The sequence below is a fragment of the Triticum dicoccoides genome, chromosome 6A (assembly GCF_002162155.2).
Source record: "Triticum dicoccoides isolate Atlit2015 ecotype Zavitan chromosome 6A, WEW_v2.0, whole genome shotgun sequence".
NCBI lineage: Eukaryota > Viridiplantae > Streptophyta > Magnoliopsida > Poales > Poaceae > Triticum > Triticum dicoccoides.
In genome coordinates, this window is record NC_041390.1 from 527,457,609 (window position 1) to 527,479,108 (window position 21,500).

The window sequence follows — 21,500 nt, forward strand, 5'->3', positions numbered from 1 at the left end:
CAAATCATTGTTAATTAAAATTGGCTTTGATATACCTTGGGATCCGGGTGGATCCATTACTTGAGCACTTTTTGCCTAGCTTAATGGCTTTAAAGAAAGCGCTGCCAGGGAGACAACCCAGAAGTTTTAGAGAGTCATTTATTTCTGTTGAGTGCTTTCATATAGTTTAAAAACAACAAAAATAAAGAGGGGAACCCAAAACTCTTCAAAAAGGAAAGTGAAAGTGAGAGAGACGAGCATTGCGAAAATGGGGAACGTCCTTGAACTTTGTTCATGCCCATGGGAACTTTGTGAATCTTAATTACAGAAACTTTTCAATTAAAAATAATTATCCCCTTGTACAATTCCATTGTATTATAAAAATAATGTGCCAAGGTTTGCCTTTAGGATGTTTACATTTGCTTGATGGTTTGTATGGTGCAGGACAGAAACTTTGGCTGTAGTGCGTGATTTTACATTTTTAGCTGGAAAGTCAAATGGTTCTGATTCTTTTTTCACTGTCTTTCTGTACAAATTTTTTATTTTTCCTACTTTTGGCAGAATTTTTCAAGTATCAGAAGTATGGTGAATGTTCAGATTGCTACAGACTGTTCTGTTTTAGACAGATTCTGTTTTTGATGCATAGTTTGCTTGTTTTGATGAAACTATCAATTTATATCAGTGGATTAAGCCATGAAAAAGTTATGATACAGTAGACACAATGAAAAAACAAAATATGAATTGGTTTGCAACAGTACTAATAGTAGTGATTTGCTTTATTATACTAACGGATCTTACCGAGTTTTCTGTTGAAGTTTTGTGTGGATGAAGTGTTCGATGATTGAGAAGGTCTCGATGTCAGAAGAAGGAAGAGAGGCAAGAGCTCAAGCTTGGGTATGCCCAAGGCACCCCAAGTAAATATTCAAGAAGACTCAAGCGTCTAAGCTTGGGGATGCTGGGGAGGCATCCCCTCTTTCTTCAACAAGTATCGGTATGTTTTCGGATTCGTTTCGTTCATGCGATATGTGCAACCTTGGAGCGTCTTTTGCATTTAGTTTTGATTTTTCTTTTATGCACCATGCTCGTATGAGATGGTCCTTTGTTGATTTATAGAATGCTCATTGCACTTCACTTATATCTTTTGATTATGGCTTTATAGAATGCTTCATGTGCTTCACTTATATCATTTGAAGTTTGGATTGCTTGTTTCTCTTCACTTAGACAACCGCCATTTGTAGAATGCTCTTTTGCTTCACTTATATTTGTTAGAGCACGAGCATATCTTTTGTAGAAAGAATTAAACTCTCTTGCTTCACTTATATCTATTTAGAGAGATGACAGGAACTGGTCATTCACATGGTTAGTCATAAAATCCTACATAAACTTGTAGATCGCTGAATATGATATGTTTGATTCCTTGCAATAGTTTTGCGATATAAATGTGGTGATATTAGAGTCGTGGTAGTTGAGTAATTGTGAAATTGAGAAATACTTGTGTTGAGGTTTGTGATTCCCGTAGCATGCACGTATGGTGAACCGTTATGTAATGAAGTCAGAGCATGAGGTATTTATTGATTGTCTTCCTTATGAGTGGCGGTCGGGGACGAGCGATGGTATTTTCCTACCAATATATCCCCCTAGGAGCATGCGCGTAGTACTTTGTTTTGATGACTAATAGATTTTTGCAATAAGTATGTGAGTTCTTTATGACTAATGTTGAGTCCATGGATTATACGAACTCTCACCCTTCCACCATTGCTAGCCTCTCTAGTACCGCGCAACTTTCGCCGGTACCATAAACCCACCATATACCTTTCTCAAAACAGCCACCATACCTACCTATTATGGCATTTCCATAGCCATTCCGAGATATATTTGTTGGAAATATGCCCTAGAGGCAATAATAAATTAGTTATTATTATTATTTCATTGTTCATGATAATCGTTTATTATCCATGCTAGAATTGTATTGGTAGGAAACTCAGATACATGTGTGGATACATAGACAACACCATGTCCCTAGTAAGCCTCTAGTTGACTAGCTCGTTGATCAATAGATGGTTACGGTTTCCTGACCATGGACATTGGATGTTGTTGATAACGGGATCACATCATTAGGAGAATGATGTGATGGACAAGACCCAATCCTAAGCCTAGCACAGGATCGTGTAGTTCGTTTGCTAAAGCTTTTCTAATGTCAAGTATCATTTCCTTAGACCATGAGATTGTGCAACTCCTGGATACCGTAGGAGTGCTTTGGGTGTGCCAAACGTCACAACGTAACTGGGTGGCTATAAAGGTTCACTACATGTATCTCCGAAAGTGTCTGTTGGGTTGGCGTGAATCGAGACTGGGATTTGTCACTCCGTGTAAACGGAGAGGTATATCTGGGCCCACTCGGTAGGACATCATCATAATGTGCACAATGTGATCAAGGAGTTGATCACGGGATGATGTGTTACAGAACGAGTAAAGAGACTTGCCGGTAACGAGATTGAACAAGGTATCGGGATACCGACGATCGAATCTCGGGCAAGTATCATACCGCTAGACAAAGGGAATTGTATACGAGATTGATTAAGTCCTTGACATCGTGGTTCATCCGATGAGATCATCGTGGAGCATGTGGGAGCCAACATGGGTATCCAGATCCCGCTGTTGGTTATTGACCGGAGAGTTGTCTCGGCCATGTCTGCATGACTCCCGAACCCGTAGGGTCTACACACTTAAGGTTCAATGACGCTAGGGTTATAGGGAAAGTATGTACGCGGTTACCGAATGTTTTTCGGAGTCCCGGATGAGATCCTGGACGTCATGAGGAGTTTCGGAATGGTCCAGAGGTAAAGATTGATATATAGGAAGTATGGTTTTGGCCACCGGAAGTGTTCCGGGCATCACCAGTAGTGTAGCGGGACCACCGAAGGGGTCCGGGGGTCCACAGGTGGGGCCACCAGCCCCGGAGGCATACATGGGCCAATAGTGGGAAGGGACCAGCCCCTAGGTGGGCTGGGGCGCCTCTCCACCAAGGCCCATGCGCCTGGAGAGAAGAGGGGGCAAACCCTAAGGGCAGATGGGCCCTAAGGCCCATGCCTGGTGCGCCTCCCTCTCCCCCCCACTTGGCCGCCACCCCAGATGGGGATTGGGGCTGCCGCCACCCCTAGGGTGGAAACCCTAGGTGGGGGTGCAGCCCTCCCTCTTCCCCTATATATAGTGGAGGCAAAGGGGCATCCCAACAGATGAAGTTCCTCCCCTGTTGGCGCAGCCCTACCCCTCTCCCTCCTCGTCTCTCGTAGTCCTTGGCGAAGCCCTGCTGGAGTTCCGCGCTCCTCCACCACCACCACGCCGTCGTGCTACTGCTGGATGGAGTCTTCCCCATCCTCTCCTTCTCCCCTTGCTGGATCAAGGCGTAGGAGACGTCACCGGGCTGTACGTGTGTTGAACGCGGAGGTGCCGTCCGTTCGGCACTAGGATCATCGGTGATTTGGATCACGACGAGTACGACTCCATCAACCCCGTTCACTTGAACGCTTCCGCTTAGCGATCTACAAGGGTATGTAGATGCACTCTCCTTCCCCTCGTTGCTAGATTACTCCATAGATTGATCTTCGTGATGCGTAGAAAATTTTAAATTTCTGCTACGATCCCCAACAATATTGCCATGCAACTTCCATCATCATCATATACATGACTTGAGCATTCATTGTCATATTGCTTTGCATGATCATAAGATAGCTAGCATGATGTTTTCATGGCTTGTCCGTTTTTGATGTCATTGCTATGCTAGATCATTGCACATCCCGGCACACTGCCGGAGGCATTCATATAGAGTCATATCTTTGTTCTAGTATCGAGTTGTAAGTAAATAAAAGTGTGATGATCATCATTATTAGAGCATTGCCCCAGTGAGGAAAGGATGATGGAGACTATGATTCCCCCACAAGTCGGGATGAGACTCCGGACGAATAAAAAGAGAGAGAAAGGCCAAAAAAAGAGAAGGCCCAAAAAAAGAAAAAAGAGAAAAAAACAAAAAAAGAGAGAAAAAGAGAGAAGGGGAAGTGCTACTATCCCTTTTCCACACTTGTGCTTCAAAGTAGCACCATGTTCTTCATATAGAGAGTCTCTTGAGTTATCACTTTCATATACTAGTGGGAATTTTCATTATAGAACTTGGCTTGTATATTCCGATGATGGGCTTCCTCAAATGCCCGAGATCTTCATGAGCAAGCAAGTTGGATGCACATCCACTTAGTTTTAGTTGGAGCTTTCATACACTTATAGCTCTAGTGCATCCGTTGCATGGCAATCCCTACTCACTCACATTGATATCTATTGATGGGCATCTCCATAGCCCGTTGATACGCCTAGTTGATGCGAGACTATCTTCTCCTTTTTGTCTCCTCCACCATCATATTCTATTCCACCTATAGTGCTATGTCCATGGCTCACGCTCATGTATTGCGTGAAAGTTGAAAAGGTTTGAGAACGTCAAAAGTATGAAATAATTGCTTGGATTGTCATCGGGGTTGTGCATGATTTGAATATTTTGTGTGGTGAAGATGGAGCATAGCCAGACTATATGATTTTGTAGGGATAACTTTCTTTGGCCATGTTATTTTGAAAAGACATGATTGCTTTATTAGTAGGCTAGAAGTATTATTGTTTTTATGTCAAATGATAGATTATTGCTTTGAATCACTCGTGTCTTAATATTCATGCCATGATTAGACATATGATCAAGATTATGCTAGGTAGCATTCCACATCAAAAATTATCTTTTTTATCATTTACCTACTCGAGGATGAGCAGGAATTAAGCTTGGGGATGCTGATACGTCTCCGTCGTATCTATAATTTTTGATTGTTCCACGCCAATATTATTCAACTTTCATATACTTTTGGCAACTTTTTATACTATTTTTGGGACTAACATATTGATCCAGTGCCCAGTGCCAGTTCCTGTTTGTTGCATGTTTTTTGTTTCGCAGAATATCCGTATCAAACGGAGTCCAAACGGAATAAAAACCGACGAAGATTTTTTTGGAATATATATGATTTTTGGGAAGAATAATCCACGCGAGACGATGCTCGAGGGGCCCACGATGTAGGGGGGCGCGTGTCGTGGTTCTAAGTCTGACAGTAGAGTGGGGGTAGGTATGGAGAGGCAAGGTCCTAGCTATGGAGAGGTTGTAAACATAAGAGATGTACGAGTTCAGGCCCTTCTCGGAGGAAGTAAAAGCCCTACGTCTCGGAGCCTGGAGGCGGTCGAGTGGATTATGTGTATATGAGTTACAGAGTGCCGAACCCTCCTACCTGTGGAGGGGGGTGGCTTATATAGAGTGCGCCAGGACCCAGCCAGCCCACGTAGGAGAGGGTTTAAGGTGCGTTAAGTCCGGGGCGTTACTGGTAACGCCCCACATAAAGTGTCTTTACTGTCATAAAGTCTACTTAATTACAGACCGTTTCAGTGCAGAGTGCCTCTTGACCTTCTGGTGGTCGAGTGAGTCTTCGTGGTCGAGTCCTTCAAGTCAGTCGAGTGAGTCCCTCGTAGGTCGACTGGAAGGTGATCTCTTCTAAGGGTGTCCTTGGGCAGGGCACTTAGATCAGGTCTGTGACCCTACCCTAGGTACACGACTCCATCATTAGCCCCCGAATGGATTGAGGCTTGAGTGATGAAGGAGTTGATGTTGTTTCCGATTAATCTTCGCATGCTAGCCGTGCGTTGCTTTGAACCAAAAAATCTCTTTGTTGATAGTGAGCAACTTTTCTTCAGTCGACTCGATCCATTCTTTTTCTTCGTCGAGTGATCTTTTGGACTTCGCTGATTTCCGAGCGACGGATCGCAAGGAATCTCGCGTTTGGCAGACTGATCTGCCGTTCGCGGATTCCGCGGGATACAGAATTTGGGGGAGCGCGCGAAGCGGAGCGGTCCGCGGCGCTCGGATGGGACGGGGCATAGACGCCTCGATCCCCGCGCCGCTTTTTTCGCCACGTATCGCGCTCGCGCAACTGTTTCAGGATATGATTAGATCAACCGGGCCCACCCGTCATCCACTCGGAAGGGATCTTATAAATGCGCCCGACGAGGGTTTTTTGAACAGTGCCTCAGCATTCTCCCTCTGCTCCCTTCGTCTCTGCCCAACGCACTCGCTCTCGCCTCCGCACAACTTCTCCTCGCGCGCCTCGCCGGTAGCCATGGTCAAGGAGAAGACGGCAGTGCTGGAACGCGCGAAGAAGGCGTCGGCGACGGAGAAGGCGAAGGGGAGATCCACCAGCCGCGGCGGGTCTTCGTCTAGATCTCGCCTACCGAAGGGCTGGGTCCAAGGAGATTGGATCCAGTCGACCATCATGGAGAAGGATCTCCTCGACATGGCCAACGAGGGCCTGATCCCTCATGGAGCTGCGAGGCTTCCGGGGAAGGAGTGGCAGCCCCAGCCAGAAGAGGGTGAGTGCGTGCTTCTGGCTACCCATGTCGACCGCGGATTCTCTTTGCTGCCGAGCATTTTCTTTCGTGGTTTCTTGAACTTCTTTGGAGCGCAACTCCACCACTTCACCCCGAATTCTATCGCCTATCTTGCCGCGTTTGTGTCCATGTGTGAGAGTTTCCTGGGTTGTCGACCGCATTGGGGTTTGTTCAAGCACATATTCACGTGTCGCTCTCAGACCGTGAAGAAGGCGAGCCCAGGCGACGAAAAAACCCGAGTTGTCCAAATGTGTGGGGGTCTGGGGATCCAGGTGAGGAACAAGAGCACCTTCCCAGCCATGACATTTCCCGAGTCAGTCAGAGGCTGGCAGTCGACCTGGTTCTACTGCCAGGATCAGTCGACGCCGGGGCAGTCGAGTGGACTCCCTCAGTTCACCATGGCCCGAGTGAACAAGCCCTCCTCTCTGAAGTTGATTCCGGAGGAGAAAGCTGACGTGAAGATGTTGATGGAGCGTGTAGTTCAGTTGGTTCGGGAGGGAGTGACGGGTATGGATCTCCTGGAGGTTTTCCTTAGGCGCCGTATCCAGCCTCTTCAGTTCCGGAGCCATTGTATGTGCTTGTACTGCGGGACCGAGGATGAGACTCGAGTCCATCCAGAAGCAGTCGACGATGTCACTCTGGAGAGGTGGATGGCCGCTGTTACTGGGAACAAGGACAACCCTCGTGGAGCCAGAAGGATTCCTGCACTCGACTGTCACAGTGATCCAAACAAGGTATGTCTGCTCCACTTCCCATTGTATTCTTGTCATATTCATTTCTGTTTTCTCTGCCAATCGGTCGATTGATCTTTGTCTTGATGTCCATCAGGCTCTCACTGAGCTGTACTTGATGCCCAATGGAGCACAGGCTCCGACTGAGGAGGAAGAAGCGAGTGGGGGCGAGAGCCAGGAGGAGGAGTGGGACACGGACGCCGCTGAGGATGATGATGATGACGATGACGATGACGACGATGATGATGATGATGAGGACGAAGAAGAGGAGGAGGAGGAGGAGGTCGCACCACCGCGCTCGGAAAGGCGGTCGAAGCTTGTCCACGACCCTGCGACTGAACGCGGCAAGGGGGTTGCGACTGTCACTCAGTCGACCAAGCGCCCTCGGACCACCTCTCCGGCGCCGACTGAAAAGGCGTCGAAGCAGCCCAGGGCGGCCCCGTCGAGGCCGACCAAGCACCTGCCGAAGATGAAGGTGTCCATCCCCACCATATCAGGGTAATCGTGTTGCTTAAGTTTTCTTGTTTTGCGTGAACTTTATCTCTGGTTGGCGCTGGAGTTAGTCGACTGACTCTTTGGAGTTGTAGTGCTGCTACTTCTGAGACCTCAGCCCGGGCTGACGATCATGAGATGGAGGACGCAGCAACCTCAAGACCTGGTATTATACTCTTAACACCGTTTCTAGTCGACTGACTCATGATCTCTAATTCTGATTCTTTTCTGTAGCTCCATCCAATGTTGTTATCACTGTCCCTGATGATGATGATGAAGACGAGGAACCACTAAAGCACAGAATGAGAAGGAAAGCGTCTGCCAGCAGGGTGCCTCAGGATGTGACGGTGCCTGAGACTCTGGTCGCGGAGGAGGAGAACACCACTCGACATACTGTGTCCTTCGCAGATCCGCTGACGAGTGCTCCGCAGCCCTCCCTCTTCACGACGCACCACGTCCCAGAGGACCAAGCTGGCGCAGCGAAGGAGGCGATACGCCAGGCAGGGATCATGATGGAGCAGTTGAGGGCCATCCGGGACGCGAGCCAGGCAGCTTACGACGCCAGTTCCGCCCTTCAAAGCAATGTTCAGGTCAGTCGACCAACGCTTGTTCTATTACGATATGCTATCAAAAACTTTTCTTTCCAGAATTTATAGTAGTCACCCACTGGGTGTGTCGATTTAAACTCCGTGTTAGCGGGGGCACGCTGAGTGCACCCGCTGGGTGTAGTCCCCAAGGCTAAGGTCGACTGCTGGCAGTCGGCCTTAGGCTTTATAATTTCAGTCTTTCCGTCATTCGACTATGGCGACTGGATTTTGGAAACCGGTCGACTGGTCGACTCTGTCCTCAATAGGATTAGTGGGGGCACGCTGAGTGCACCCACTGGGTGTAGTCCCCGAGACTACGGTCGAATGCTTGGATTCGGCTGTAGTCTTAGAAACGCGTGATTTTTCCTTTTTCACTCGGAAGTGAATTATCTTTGACATTTAGTCGATTGGTTCTTCGCAGAACTCCTGTGACCTTGCGGCTCGCTACACTGAACTGGAAAACAAGCACATTCAGCTCGAGCTGAATTTGAAGCTGGTTCAGGAGAATCTGACGAAGGCAAAGGAGGAGACCGAAGGTATGTTTGGTGAGACCTTGACGACTGCTTTGCCTTCATTTGTGTCAAAATCTGATCTTGCTGTAACTTGCAGGCAAGGTGAGGGAGGCCCAAAGGAAAAAAGACCTTGAACTAGCTGAGAGGATCAAGCTTGCCGACGAAAAGTTAGCTTCGGTTACCAAGCTTGAACAAGAAAATACCAATCTGAAAGCTGCTCTTGAGAAGAAAAATGACCTGGAGGCCTTCCTGAGTGGTCTTGCCAAGAAGCTGTTTCTTATGCTTGAAGGTAAGCTTCCAACAATCACTTTCAACTGTGGCTTTTTCATTCGACCATTGCTTTGACTCGGTGATCGTTCTTGCAGAATTTTGTCAAAACTTTGAAGAAGAGACTAGCCGGCTGGAACCAAACCTTGACCCCGTCAATTCTCCGGTGAACGACGAAGTTGCCATGAATGTTTTCCGACTGGAGTCTCGTGTCGCAGCTGCCGTGGACTATCTTGCAAGGCTGAAGGTCGCCACATCTCGCATCGACTCAACGCTCTGGCCCGGGGAGACGCTCCAAAACGACCTCGAGTCGCTGATGGCTCGTTTGAACGCTGTCCCTGGTCGAGTGCAGGAGTGGAAAAAGTCCTCGGCTCGGTGTGGTGCAGATGTTGCTCTGTGTCTGGCCCGAGTCCACTGCAAAGATGCGCGAGAAGACAAGCTGGCTGCCCTCCGAGTGGCCAACACCAAGAAACACGACTTCAGGTCCTTTATGGAAACTTTCCTTGCTGTTGCCACTTGGATCGCAGATGGAATTGATCTTGATGAGTTCGTTGCACCTTCCAGCCCTCCACAGGAGGGGTAAAAAACTTCTTCTAAGCTCGACGCTTTAAATTTGCCTCGGTATGCCAAGTGGAATTGTAACCGATAAACCTTAACAGGCTTAGCGCCTGAGCACTTTCGGTTCCTTTAGGTATCGATCTGAACTTGAATTTGGTGTTTGAATATGATTGCTTTTGGCTCGAAATGTCTTTTGCAGGTTCGGAGCAAGACGCTCACTGCAGTCGACTCATTCCTTAATCTACTTAGGCGAGCGCTGGGCTGCAGCTAAGCCTCCCGAGTGAGAGGTTTGCTCTTCACTCAGTAGGATTTTTTATATCTTAGGCGAGTACTTGGACTGCAGCTAAGCCTCCGAGTGGGAGGTTTGCTCTTCACTCGGTAGGATTTTTATATCTTAGGCGAGCACTGGGCTGCAGCTAAGCCCCCGAGTGAGAGGTTTGCTCTTCACTCGGTAGGATTTTTTATATCTTAGGCGAGCACTGGGCTACAGCTAAGCCCCCTAGTGAGAGGTTTGCTCTTCACTCGGTAGGATTTTTTATATCTTAGGCGAGTACTTGGACTGCAGCTAAGCCTCCGAGTGAGAGGTTTGCTCTTCACTCGGTAGGATTTTTTTATATCTTAGGCGAGCACTGGGCTGCAGCTAAGCCCCCGAGTGGAAGTCTGGCTTACCACTTGGTAGGATTTTTTATAACTTAGGTGAGCGCTGGGCTGCAGCTAAGCCCCCGAGTGAGAGGTTTGCTCTTCACTCGGTAGGATTTTTTATATCTTAGGCGAGCACTGGGCTGCAGCTAAGCCCCCGAGTGAGAGGTTTGCTCTTCACTCGGTAGGATTTTTATAACTTAGGCGAGCGCTGGGCTGCAGCTAAGCCCCCGAGTGGAAGTCTGGCTTACCACTCGGTAGGATTTTTTATATCTTAGGCGAAACGGATTCGCAGCTAAGCCTCCGAGTGGGAGTCTGGCTCACCACTCGGTAAGGATTTTTACAAACTTAGGCGAAACGGATTCGCGGCTAAGTCACCCACTGGGGGGAAAATTTTATTGGACAAAATAAAAAGTGACAAAAGTTATGGAGGAACTATGACACTATTATTTCGAAACCCATGAACTACAGAAGTACTTTATTGCAACTCATCCGAGTGATAAACTTAAGTGTAAAATGGGCGGAGTAGTTCCGCGTTCCAAGCTCAGGGCTCGTCGATATTATGTTCGACGTTGTAAAGACGGTACGCCCCATTGTGGAGAACTTTGGTGATGATGAAGGGTCCTTCCCAAGAAGGAGCAAGCTTGTGTGGTTTCTTCTGATCCACTCGGAGAACTAAATCTCCTTCCTGGAAGGCTCGACCCCTCACATTTCTGGCGTGGAAACGACGCAAATCTTGTTGGTAGATGGTCGATCGGATCAGAGCCATCTCCCTTTCTTCCTCTAAAAGGTCGACTGCGTCCTGCCGCGCTTGTTCAGCTTCTGCTTCGTTGTAGATCTCAACTCGAGGAGCATTGTGGAGAAGATCACTTGGCAAGACTGCTTCAGCTCCGTAGACCAAGAAGAATGGAGTTCTTCCGGTCGACCGATTAGGTGTGGTCCGCAGTCCCCAAAGCACCGAGGGAAGTTCGTCGACCCAAGCTCCAGCTGCATGCTTGAGATCACGCATCAGTCGGGGTTTCAATCCCTTGAGAATCAGACCATTGGCTCGCTCTGCTTGACCATTCGACTGCGGATGGGCGACTGAAGCGTAGTCGACTCGTGTGCCTTTAGAGTTGCAGAAATCCCTGAATTCTTCCGAGTCAAAATTCGACCCATTATCCGTAATGATGCTGTGCGGGACTCCATATCTGAATATCAGTTCCCTGATGAAGCTAACAGCAGCACCGGCGTCAAGGTTCTTGATTGGTTTAGCCTCAATCCACTTGGTGAACTTGTCGACTGCCACCAGTACATGCGTGAAGCCACTTCGACCTGTTCTCAAAGGACCGACATGTCCAATCCCCATACTGCGAAAGGCCAGACGAGTGGAATGGTCTTCAGAGCTGATGCAGGCTTGTGTGACATATTCGAGTAGAACTGACATCCTTCGCACTTATCCACTATTTCCTTTGCCATCTCATTCGCCTTTGGCCAGTAAAATCCGGCTCGGTATGCTTTGGCCACGATGGTCCGAGAGGACGCATGATGACCATAGGTCCCCGAGTGGATATCATTGAGGATGATTCGACCTTCTTCTGGTGTTATGCACTTCTGACCAACTCCAGTCGCGCTTTCTCTGTATAACTGTCCTTTGATTACGGTAAAGGCTTTAGATCGACGGACGATCTGTCGAGCCTCTTCCTCATCCTTTGGAAGCTCTTTTCTTAGGATATATGCGATATATGGAAGTGTCCAGTCAGGAATGACCACCAAGACCTCCATGATCAAGTCGACCACAGCTGGGACTTCAACCTCAGTCGGATCTGTGGCACTCTTGGGCTGTGGAGTTTCTTCGGTGAAAGGATCTTCTTTGACTGATGGAGTGTGTATATGCTCCAAGACCACACCACTCGGAATGGCTCCTCTCTTGGAACCTATCTTTGCTAGTTCATCAGCTGCTTGATTTTTCAGTCGGGGTATATGATGGAGCTCCAACCCCTCGACCTTCTTTTCCAGCTTCCTCACTGCGCTGCAGTATCCAGTCATGGCTGGGCTTCTCACGTCCCACTCCTTCAACACTTGGTTGACCACTAAATCCGAGTCGCCATAGACCATCAGGCGACAGACGCCGAGTGAAATGGCCATGCGCAATCCGTATAAGAGGGCCTCATACTCTGCCTCATTGTTGGAGGAATCAAAGTGAATCTGGAGCACATATCTGAGCTTATCTCCTCTGGGGGAAACCAGGACAACCCCAGCACCGGAACCATTCAACATCTTAGAGCCATCAAAGAACATGGTCCAATGCTCCGAGTGAACTTCAGTCGGCTGCTGTTGTTCAATCCATTCGGCGAGGAAATCTGCTATTGCCTGGGATTTAATGGCTTTCTTTGCCTCAAACTTGATATCAAGGGGAAGAAGCTCAATCGCCCATTTCGCCACTCGACCAGTTGCATCTCTGTTGTGCAAAATCTCTGATAGTGGAGCGTCGCTGATGACTGTGATGGAATGATCAGAGAAATAATGAGCAACCTTCTTTGTGGTCATGTATATTCCATACACAAGCTTCTGATAATGAGGATATCTCTGCTTGGATGGAGTCAAGACTTCGGACAAATAATACACTAGGCGCTGAACTTTGAAAGCTTTTCCTTCTTCTTCCCGCTCGACCGTAAGCACTGTACTGACGACTTGTCCTGTGGCTGCGATATAAAGCAACAGAGGCTCTTTGCTGATTGGAGCAGCAAGCACCGGCTGGGTGGAGAGCAGAGCTTTTAGCTCGGCAAACGCTGCATCAGCTTCTGGAGCCCACTCGAACTTGTCTGCCTTCTTCATCAGTCGGTAAAGAGGCAATGCCTTTTCACCGAGTCGTGAGATGAATCGACTTAATGCGGCCAAGCATCCAGTAAGCTTATGGACATCGTGCACTCGCACAGGGCGTTTCATTCGAAGAATAGTGCCGATCTTTTCTGGATTAGCATCGATCCCTCGCTCGGAAACGAGAAAACCGAGTAACTTGCCACCAGGAACTCCGAATGTGCACTTTGATGGATTGAGCTTGATATCATACCTTCTGAGGTTGGCAAATGTTTCGGCGAGGTCAGCGAGCAGGTCGGAACCTTTTCGTGACTTGACGACGATATCATCCATATACGCTTCCACATTCCGACTGATTTGAGTGAGTAGACACTTCTGAATCATTCGCATAAATGTGGCTCCGGCATTCTTGAGGCCGAATGGCATGGTGATATAGCAGAAGCACCCGAATGGAGTGATGAAAGCTGTTTTTACCTCGTCGGGTCCGTACAGACGGATCTGGTGGTACCCGGAATAGGCGTCTAAAAAAGACAATCTCTCGCATCCCGCGGTCGAGTCAACAATTTGATCTATGCGAGGGAGAGGAAAATGATCTTTCGGGCAGGCCCGGTTGATGTGCTTGAAATCAATGCACATTCGGAGCGATTTGTCCTTCTTAGGAACCATGACGACATTAGCGAGCCACTCGGAGTGGTATATCTCTCGGATAAATCCTGCCACCAACAGTCGAGCCACTTCCTCACCAATGGCTTTTCTCTTCTGGACGGCGGACCGCCGAAGATGCTCTTTGACTGGTTTTGCTGATGAGTCGACTCTTAAGCGATGCTCAGCCAGTCACCTGGGAACACCTGGCATGTCAGCGGGCTTCCATGCAAAAATGTCCCAGTTCTCACGGAGGAACTGGATGAGCGCTTCTTCCTATTTCGGGTCGAGTGTTGTGGAGATGTGGGTCAGGGCTGCATCGGGGTCGGTCGGGTGAATGTGAACAGGCTTCGTCTCACCGGCCGACTGAAATGCCGATTCTGTGGCGGGTTTCTTGGATCGCAGCAAATCACTCGGATCTGCGTTTTGCTTGTATTCTTCAAACTCGACCGCTGTCACCTGGGAATCAGCAATCTTTGAGCCCTTCTGAAAGCACTCTTCTGCCTTTTTCCGATCACCGGTGACAGTGATCACTCCTTTGGGGCCGGGCATCTTCAATTTGAGGTACACGTAACATGGTCGAGCCATGAACCGTGCATAAGCTGGTCTCCCAAAAATGGCATGATATGCACTCTGAAAATCTACGACCTCAAACGTCAACTTCTCTTTGCGAAAATGTTTCGAATCACCAAACACCACGTCCAGAGCTATTTGGCCGAGTGACTCGGCTTTCTTCCCTGGTATAACTCCATGAAAGCTCATGTTACTGGTGCTCAGTCGTGACATCGGAATGCCCATTCCTTTCAGTGTGTCTGCATACAACAAATTCAGCCCACTACCACCGTCCATCAGCACCTTTGTCAGTCGAGTGCCTTCGACCACTGGATCGACCACCAAAGCTTGCCTCCCAGGGGTGGCAATATGAGTCGGGTGATCAGATTGGTCGAATGTGATGGGTGTTTGGGACCATCTCAGATAATTTGCTTTTGCTGGGGCAACCATGTTCACCTCACGGTTAATGACTTTCAATCGACTCTTGCTTTCCACATCTGCAAAGATCATCAGAGTGGAGTTGATATGCGGATATCCTTCCTCACTGTCCTCCTTGTCTTCGGCCTTGTCTGACTCCTTCTCCTTGTCTTTAGACTGTTTTCCTTGAAACTGCTGGATCAGGAGTCGACATTGGCGAGTGGTATGCTTTGGGTAAATGATATTCCCCTCTTCGTCTTTCTTCGTGTGGATGTGGCACGGCATATCCATCACGTCGTTCCCTTCTTTATCCTTTACCTTCTTAGGGTTCCAGGATCCTTTTGGTTTCCCCTTAAACTTTCCCTGAGTCACGGCCAGAGCCTCTCCAGGAGCTGCCGATTCAGCCTTCCGCTTCTGTTTCCGACTGGTGTTTCCCTTCTCCGACTGACTCGGCTTGTGTTTGCCGCTTCGGAGTCGGTCTTCTTCTTCGCCGTTGGCGTACTTGGTAGCAATCTCCATCATCCGACTCAAGGTCATGTCTCCAGTTCGACCAAATTTCAAACTCAATTCTCTGTTCTTGACACCATCCTTGAAGGTGCAGACTGCCTGATGATCAGACACATTCTCCACAGTATGGTGCAAAGTGATCCATCTCTGAATATACTCCCTGAGAGTCTCATTTTTCTTCTGCACGCAGACTTGCAGCTCCATCAATCCAGCCGGTTGCTTGCAAGTTCCTTCAAAAGTTCTGATGAACACTCGGGACAGATCTTCCCAAGTGTAAATGCTGCTAGGAGGTAACTGAGTCAACCACGCTCTGACAGAACCTTCCAGCATGAGGGGCAAATGCTTCATGGCCACCTCATCATTCCCACCACCAATCTGAACCGCCACTCGGTAGTCCTCAAGCCAAGTTTCAGGCTTAGACTCACCAGTGAACTTGCTGACTCCTGTTGCCAACCTGAAATTGGGAGGGATCACTGCGGCTCTGATAGCTCTGCTGAAACATTCCGGACCAGAAACATGCACTCGACTGCTCGTAGGCGCATCTCTGTCGAGTCCACCTCGATGGGCTCTGTTCCGGTCGACCAAACCTTGCACGATAATGGATCGCGCGTCGAAACCTGGTTCTCTGGGGTCGACTGGAACTCTTAGCCCCGCACTAAGCTGACGTCTGTCATCTTGCTGCCGAGGAGCGTAAGACCCACCCCTCGGAGGGGAATTGGGCACTCGACGCCTATCATCTCGGTCGTGTCGGTCTCCATATTGGTCTCGCCAATTCTCGCGCCCTTCACGCCACGGAGGCGATCTGGGGCTGTGAGCCGACTGAACCGTATTCGTAGTGACGGATCGACTGTGAATTCTGTTGCGTGACTACGACACGGCTGAATTCTGATCTCCTGCTGCCCAGAGCAGATCCCTGATCTGCATCAAGCCTCTGCCGGCTTCCGACTGAGAGGGCTGGATGGACTCTGCAATACGGGTCGCAGCTGCTAAATTCTGAACTGGGGTTCGATATACCTGAGTCGGCGGGAAGAGTTGACGTCGACTGGTGTCGGGAACTCGTTGCCGCGCGCGCTCGTCGAGTGCTCGCTGAAGATTCTCCAGGCGAGTGCGTTCGGCCAAGTTGGCCAAACGTGCCTCCTCCAAGGCGCGAGCCTCGGGGGTTTCTCTTGTGATGGGAGTACGCAGGGCATCCACGTTCCTGCGGCGAAGTTCCTCTCTTTGCAGAGAGTCGAGTGGCTCGGGCTGGTACTCTTCGTGGTCTCGTGCGGGGTCGCCTCCGTCGCCTGCCCCACCATCACGGGCGAAGCCAGGGGGACTGCGGGGCCCGTCGACCATCAGGATTTCCGCTGCTGGATCACTGCTATCGCACTTGGATGCAGTCTCTACGGAGTCAGTCGACAGATCGAACAGGCCGCAGAGAGATTCGTCGGGCTCGATTGCCGCAACTTGGGTGGTGGCCGTCTGGCGAGCCGCCGCGTGCCTCACCCACCGCTGAAGCCTCGACCGGCCCGAACGCTTGCGCTGGCGGGAGACCGGGAGGGTGGCCGATGGGGGAGTCGACCGATACGGGGTCGACGGTTGCCGCAGCAGAACACCGCGGACACATGCGCGAAAATGCGTCGCACCGCGGACGGGGAGCGCATCAACGTCGAGTGGAGCCTCCTGGAGCCAGGCGGAGTCGTCGGCGACGAAGGTGAGAGCACCGAGACGGATCTCTCGACCCTCGATCAAAACTCCAGCAGCCACCATGATGAAAGTACTCGGAAGAATCACAACTTCTCCACAAAATCGCTAAAACACCGGCCCCACGATGGGCGCCAACTGTCGTGGTTCTAAGTCTGACAGTAGAGTGGGGGTAGGTATGGAGAGGCAAGGTCCTAGCTATGGAGAGGTTGTAAACACAAGAGATGTACGAGTTCAGGCCCTTCTCGGAGGAAGTAAAAGCCCTACGTCTCGGAGCCCGGAGGCGGTCGAGTGGATTATGTGTATATGAGTTACAGAGTGCCGAACCCTCCTACCTGTGGAGGGGGGTGGCTTATATAGAGTGCGCCAGGACCCAGCCAGCCCACGTAGGAGAGGGTTTAAGGTGCGTTAAGTCCGGGGCGTTACTGGTAACGCCCCACATAAAGTGTCTTTACTGTCATAAAGTCTACTTAATTACAGACCGTTTCAGTGCAGAGTGCCTCTTAACCTTCTGGTGGTCGAGTGAGTCTTCGTGGTCGAGTCCTTCAAGTCAGTCGAGTGAGTCCCTCATAGGTCGACTGGAAGGTGATCTCTTCTAAGGGTGTCCTTGGGCAGGGCACTTAGATCAGGTCTGTGACCCTACCCTAGGTACACGACTCCATCAGCGCGCCCTGGGGTGTCAGGCGCGCCCCTGACCCTCGTGGCCACCTCGTAAGGCGGTTGGAGCCCTTCTTTCGCCGCAATAAAGCTAATATCCGGATAGAGATCGTGTTAAAATTTCAGCCCAATCGGAGTTACGGATCTCCGGGAATATAAGAAACGGTGAAAGGGAAGAATCAGAGAACGCAGAAACAGAGAGAGACAGAGAGACAGATCCAATCTCGGAGGGGCTCTTGCCCCTCCCACGCCATGGAGGCCATGGACCAGAGGGGAAACCCTTCTCCCATCTAGGGAGGAGGTCAAGGAAGAAGAATAAGGAGGGGGGCTCTCTCCCCCTCGCTTCCGGTGGCACCGGAGTGCCACCGGGGGCCATCATCATCACCGCGATCTACACCAACACCTCCGCCATCTTCACCAACATCTCCATCACCTTCCCCCATCTATCTACAGCAGTCCATTCTCCCGCAACCCGCTGTACCCTCTACTTGAACATGGTGCTTTATGCTTCATATTATTATCCAATGATGTGTTGCCATCCTATGATGTCTGAGTAGATTTTCGTTGTCCTATCGATGGTTGATGAATTGCTATGATTGATTTAATTTGCTTGTGGTTATGTTGCTGTCCTTTGGTGCCCTTCATATGATTGCGCGCATGGATCACACCCTAGGGTTAGTTGTATGTTGATAGGACTATGTATTGGAGGGCAAGAGTGACAGAAGCTTCAACCTAGCATAGAAATTGATGCATACGGGATTGAAGGGGGACCAATATATCTTAATGCTATGGTTGGGTTTTACCTTAATGAACATTAGTAGTTGCGGATGCTTGCTAATAGTTCCAATCATAAGTGCATAGAATTCCAAGTCAGGGATGACATGCTAGCAGTGGCCTCTCCCACATAATACTTGCTATCGGTCTAGTAAAGTAGTCAATTGCTTAGGGGCAATTTCGCAACTCCTACCACCACTTTTCCACACTCGCTATATTTACTTTATTGTTTCTTTATCTAAACAACCCCTACTTTTTATTTACGTACTCTTTATTATCCTGCAAACCTATCCAACAACACCTACAAAGTACTTATAGTTTCATACTTGTTGTAGGTAAAGCGAACGTCAAGTGTGCGTAGAGTTGTATCGATGGTCGATAGAACTTGAGGGAATATTTGTTGTACCTTTAGCTCCTCGTTGGGTTCGACACTCTTACTTATCAAAAACTGTTGCGATCCCCTATACTTGTGGGTTATCATCAACCTGTCAGATGGCTTCCGCAGCCGCTTCCGACTGGTTGTCCGGGACGGGATAGCTGGTGAAAAAGTGAGCAGACGACCCAGGTACGGCGGCTTGGAGCTCCATGGCGTGGAGTTGGACGACTGAAGGAATCACAAGCGCAGTCGGCGGTGTGGAGTGCTCACTCGACAAGGGTATAGCGATGGTCACAAAGGCCCTTCCCGCGTCTTCAGGCTAACGTACGGGAGGTATCGTAGTTGGTTCTTGCCGAGACATCCTACCAGCTGCTACCTTCTTGCTCTTCCTGGGCTTAAGAGCCACGTCTTCATCATCATCTCGAAGATCGATGACGTTGGGTGGAGCTGCAAGGCAGATCATTTGACCCCAAGTGAACCACTAGAACACAATCGACCAAAGAATCAAGAATAAAATCGCAAGAGTTTATACCTGGGTTGGAGGTTACCGCATTTTCCATCTCCTCGTCCCGGTACTGGAGAGAAGAGGTTCCTGACGTAGCAGCACTGCAAAGACCCGCATTCAATCGGTTACGTCCGGTTAATCGAGTCGACGAAAAGGACAAGTCAGATGATTACCCGGAGATAGTAGGCACGGTCACTTTGATCCTGGGCAAAGCTTTTGGCAGTTTAGAGGAGGTGGCTTTCGGTGCTTTCAGCACTGGAGGCGGCATAACTTTGGACTGCTTTGGAGCCTTCTCAGTCGGCGTTGGGGAAGACGTCCTGGGATGCTTCGAAGACTGTCCAATCGGCGCGGCCACCAAGTCCGGAGCGCTCGCCGGGTCGTGAGCATGTTTGGATCTCCTCTCCCTGCGAGGAGGTGAGTCGACTTCTTCGTCATCAGTCGATTTGTAACTCTCCTTGTCCTCCTCGGCATCCGAGTGCCCCTCGCGCTCTCGCCCCCGCTCGCTTCTTCCTCGACGTCTTGTTCCTACACTCCGTGGGCATTGAGTACATGTCGATGAGGGCCTGAAGGACAACGATCAAAGGAAATTCAGTCGACCATAAACAAGATGTCACACGGTGAATCGGAAAGATACTTGATAAAACAGAATTATACCTACTCCGGCTGGCGCGAGTTGTCGAATGGAATCACCCTCCTAGACCCCCGAGGGTTGTCTTTGTTGCTGGTGATCCCCATCAACCACTTCTCCAAGGTATCCTCGCTGACATCCTCCGGGTGGATCCGAGTGGAATCTTCGAGCCCAGAGTACATCCACATCGGATGATCACGCGCCTGAAGCGGTTGGATGCGTCGACCGAGAAAGACCTCCAGCAGGTCCATTCCGGTCACCCCGTCACGGAAGAGTTGGACGACCCGCTCGACCGGCACCTTGACCTGCGCCTTCTCTTCTGGAACTACCTTCAGGGGGCAGGCTTCTCCACTCGAGCCAAGGAAAAGGGAGGAAGTCCAGTCGACTGACCCGGGGTCGGCTGATCCTTGCAGTAGAACCAAGTTGACTGCCAGCCCCGGACCGAGTCAGGAAGGATCATGGCTGGGAAGGTACTCTTGCTCCTCATCTGGATCCCCAAACCCCCGCACATCTATTTCACTTGTGTCCTCTCGTCACTCGGATTGGCCTTTTTGACCGACTGGGAGCGGTAGGTGAAGATGTGTTTGAAAAGACCCCAGTGCGGTCGACAGCCCAAGAAATTTTCACACATCGACACGAAAGCAGCCAGATAGACTATGGTGTTTGGAGTGAAATGGTGAAGTTGAGCCCCAAAGAAATTCAAAAAACCCGGAAGAAAGGATGGGGAGGTAGTGAGAATCCGTGATCTACGTGGGTGGCGAGGAGAACACACTCAGCCTCCCTTGGCTGCGGCTCGGTTTTGTTCCCCGGGAGCCGTGCTGACTTGTGGGGGATCAGTCCCCCCTCCACCAGGTCGTTGAGGTCATCCTGGGTGATTGTCGAGCGGATCCAGTCGCCCTGGATCCAGCCCGGCGGCAGGCCGAATCTCGACAAGGATCCGCCCCGGCTGGTCCGCTTGCCCTTCGCCTTCGCGGTCGCCTTCTTCGCGCGCTCCATCACCACCGTCTTCTCTTTCCCCATGGTGACGGGTCGAGCTCGAGCGAGAGTCCGGCAACGAGGGCGGAGGCGAGCGTGGCGGAGAGATCGGGAGAAGAAGAAGAGAGAATGGGAGCGCACGGGGCAGAAGCCTGGTCCGGGGCCTTTTATAAGGTCGTCCCCCGAGTGACTGACTGGTAGACCCAGACGATCTAAAAAAATCCCGCAACAGTCGCGCGCACAGTACGTGGCGAAAAAGGTGGCGCGGGGATCGAGGAGACTTGCCTAATCCGTCCCGATAACCTCGGTTCCGTCCGTCTGGCGCACTTCCCAAAATCCGAATCCCGCGAAATCCGCGGAGAGCAGAGCAACCTGTCAGACTGAAGACAAACATCCTCTACATCATCATTCGGAATTCTACTGTGAAAATTCACTCGACAAAAACCAAGAATGGACCAAGGCGACTGAGAAAGGAGTCGATGTTGTCACCTCAACTCATTGATCCAGAACAAAATATACTCATAGCACAAAGAATGGGTCGGAAGTGTTCCCAACTCCTTCCTCACTCAAACCCTGATCCATTCGGGGGCTAATGATGAAGCTATGTACTTAGGGTAGGGTCATGGATCTGTCCAACATACCCTCCCCAAGGACATCTCTACAAAGAATCAGAAGCAGTCGAAGAGAAACCATCAACCACTCGACCGTGAAGATGTGCTCACTCGACCACCTTGAAGACACTCGACCACCAGAAGATGAGT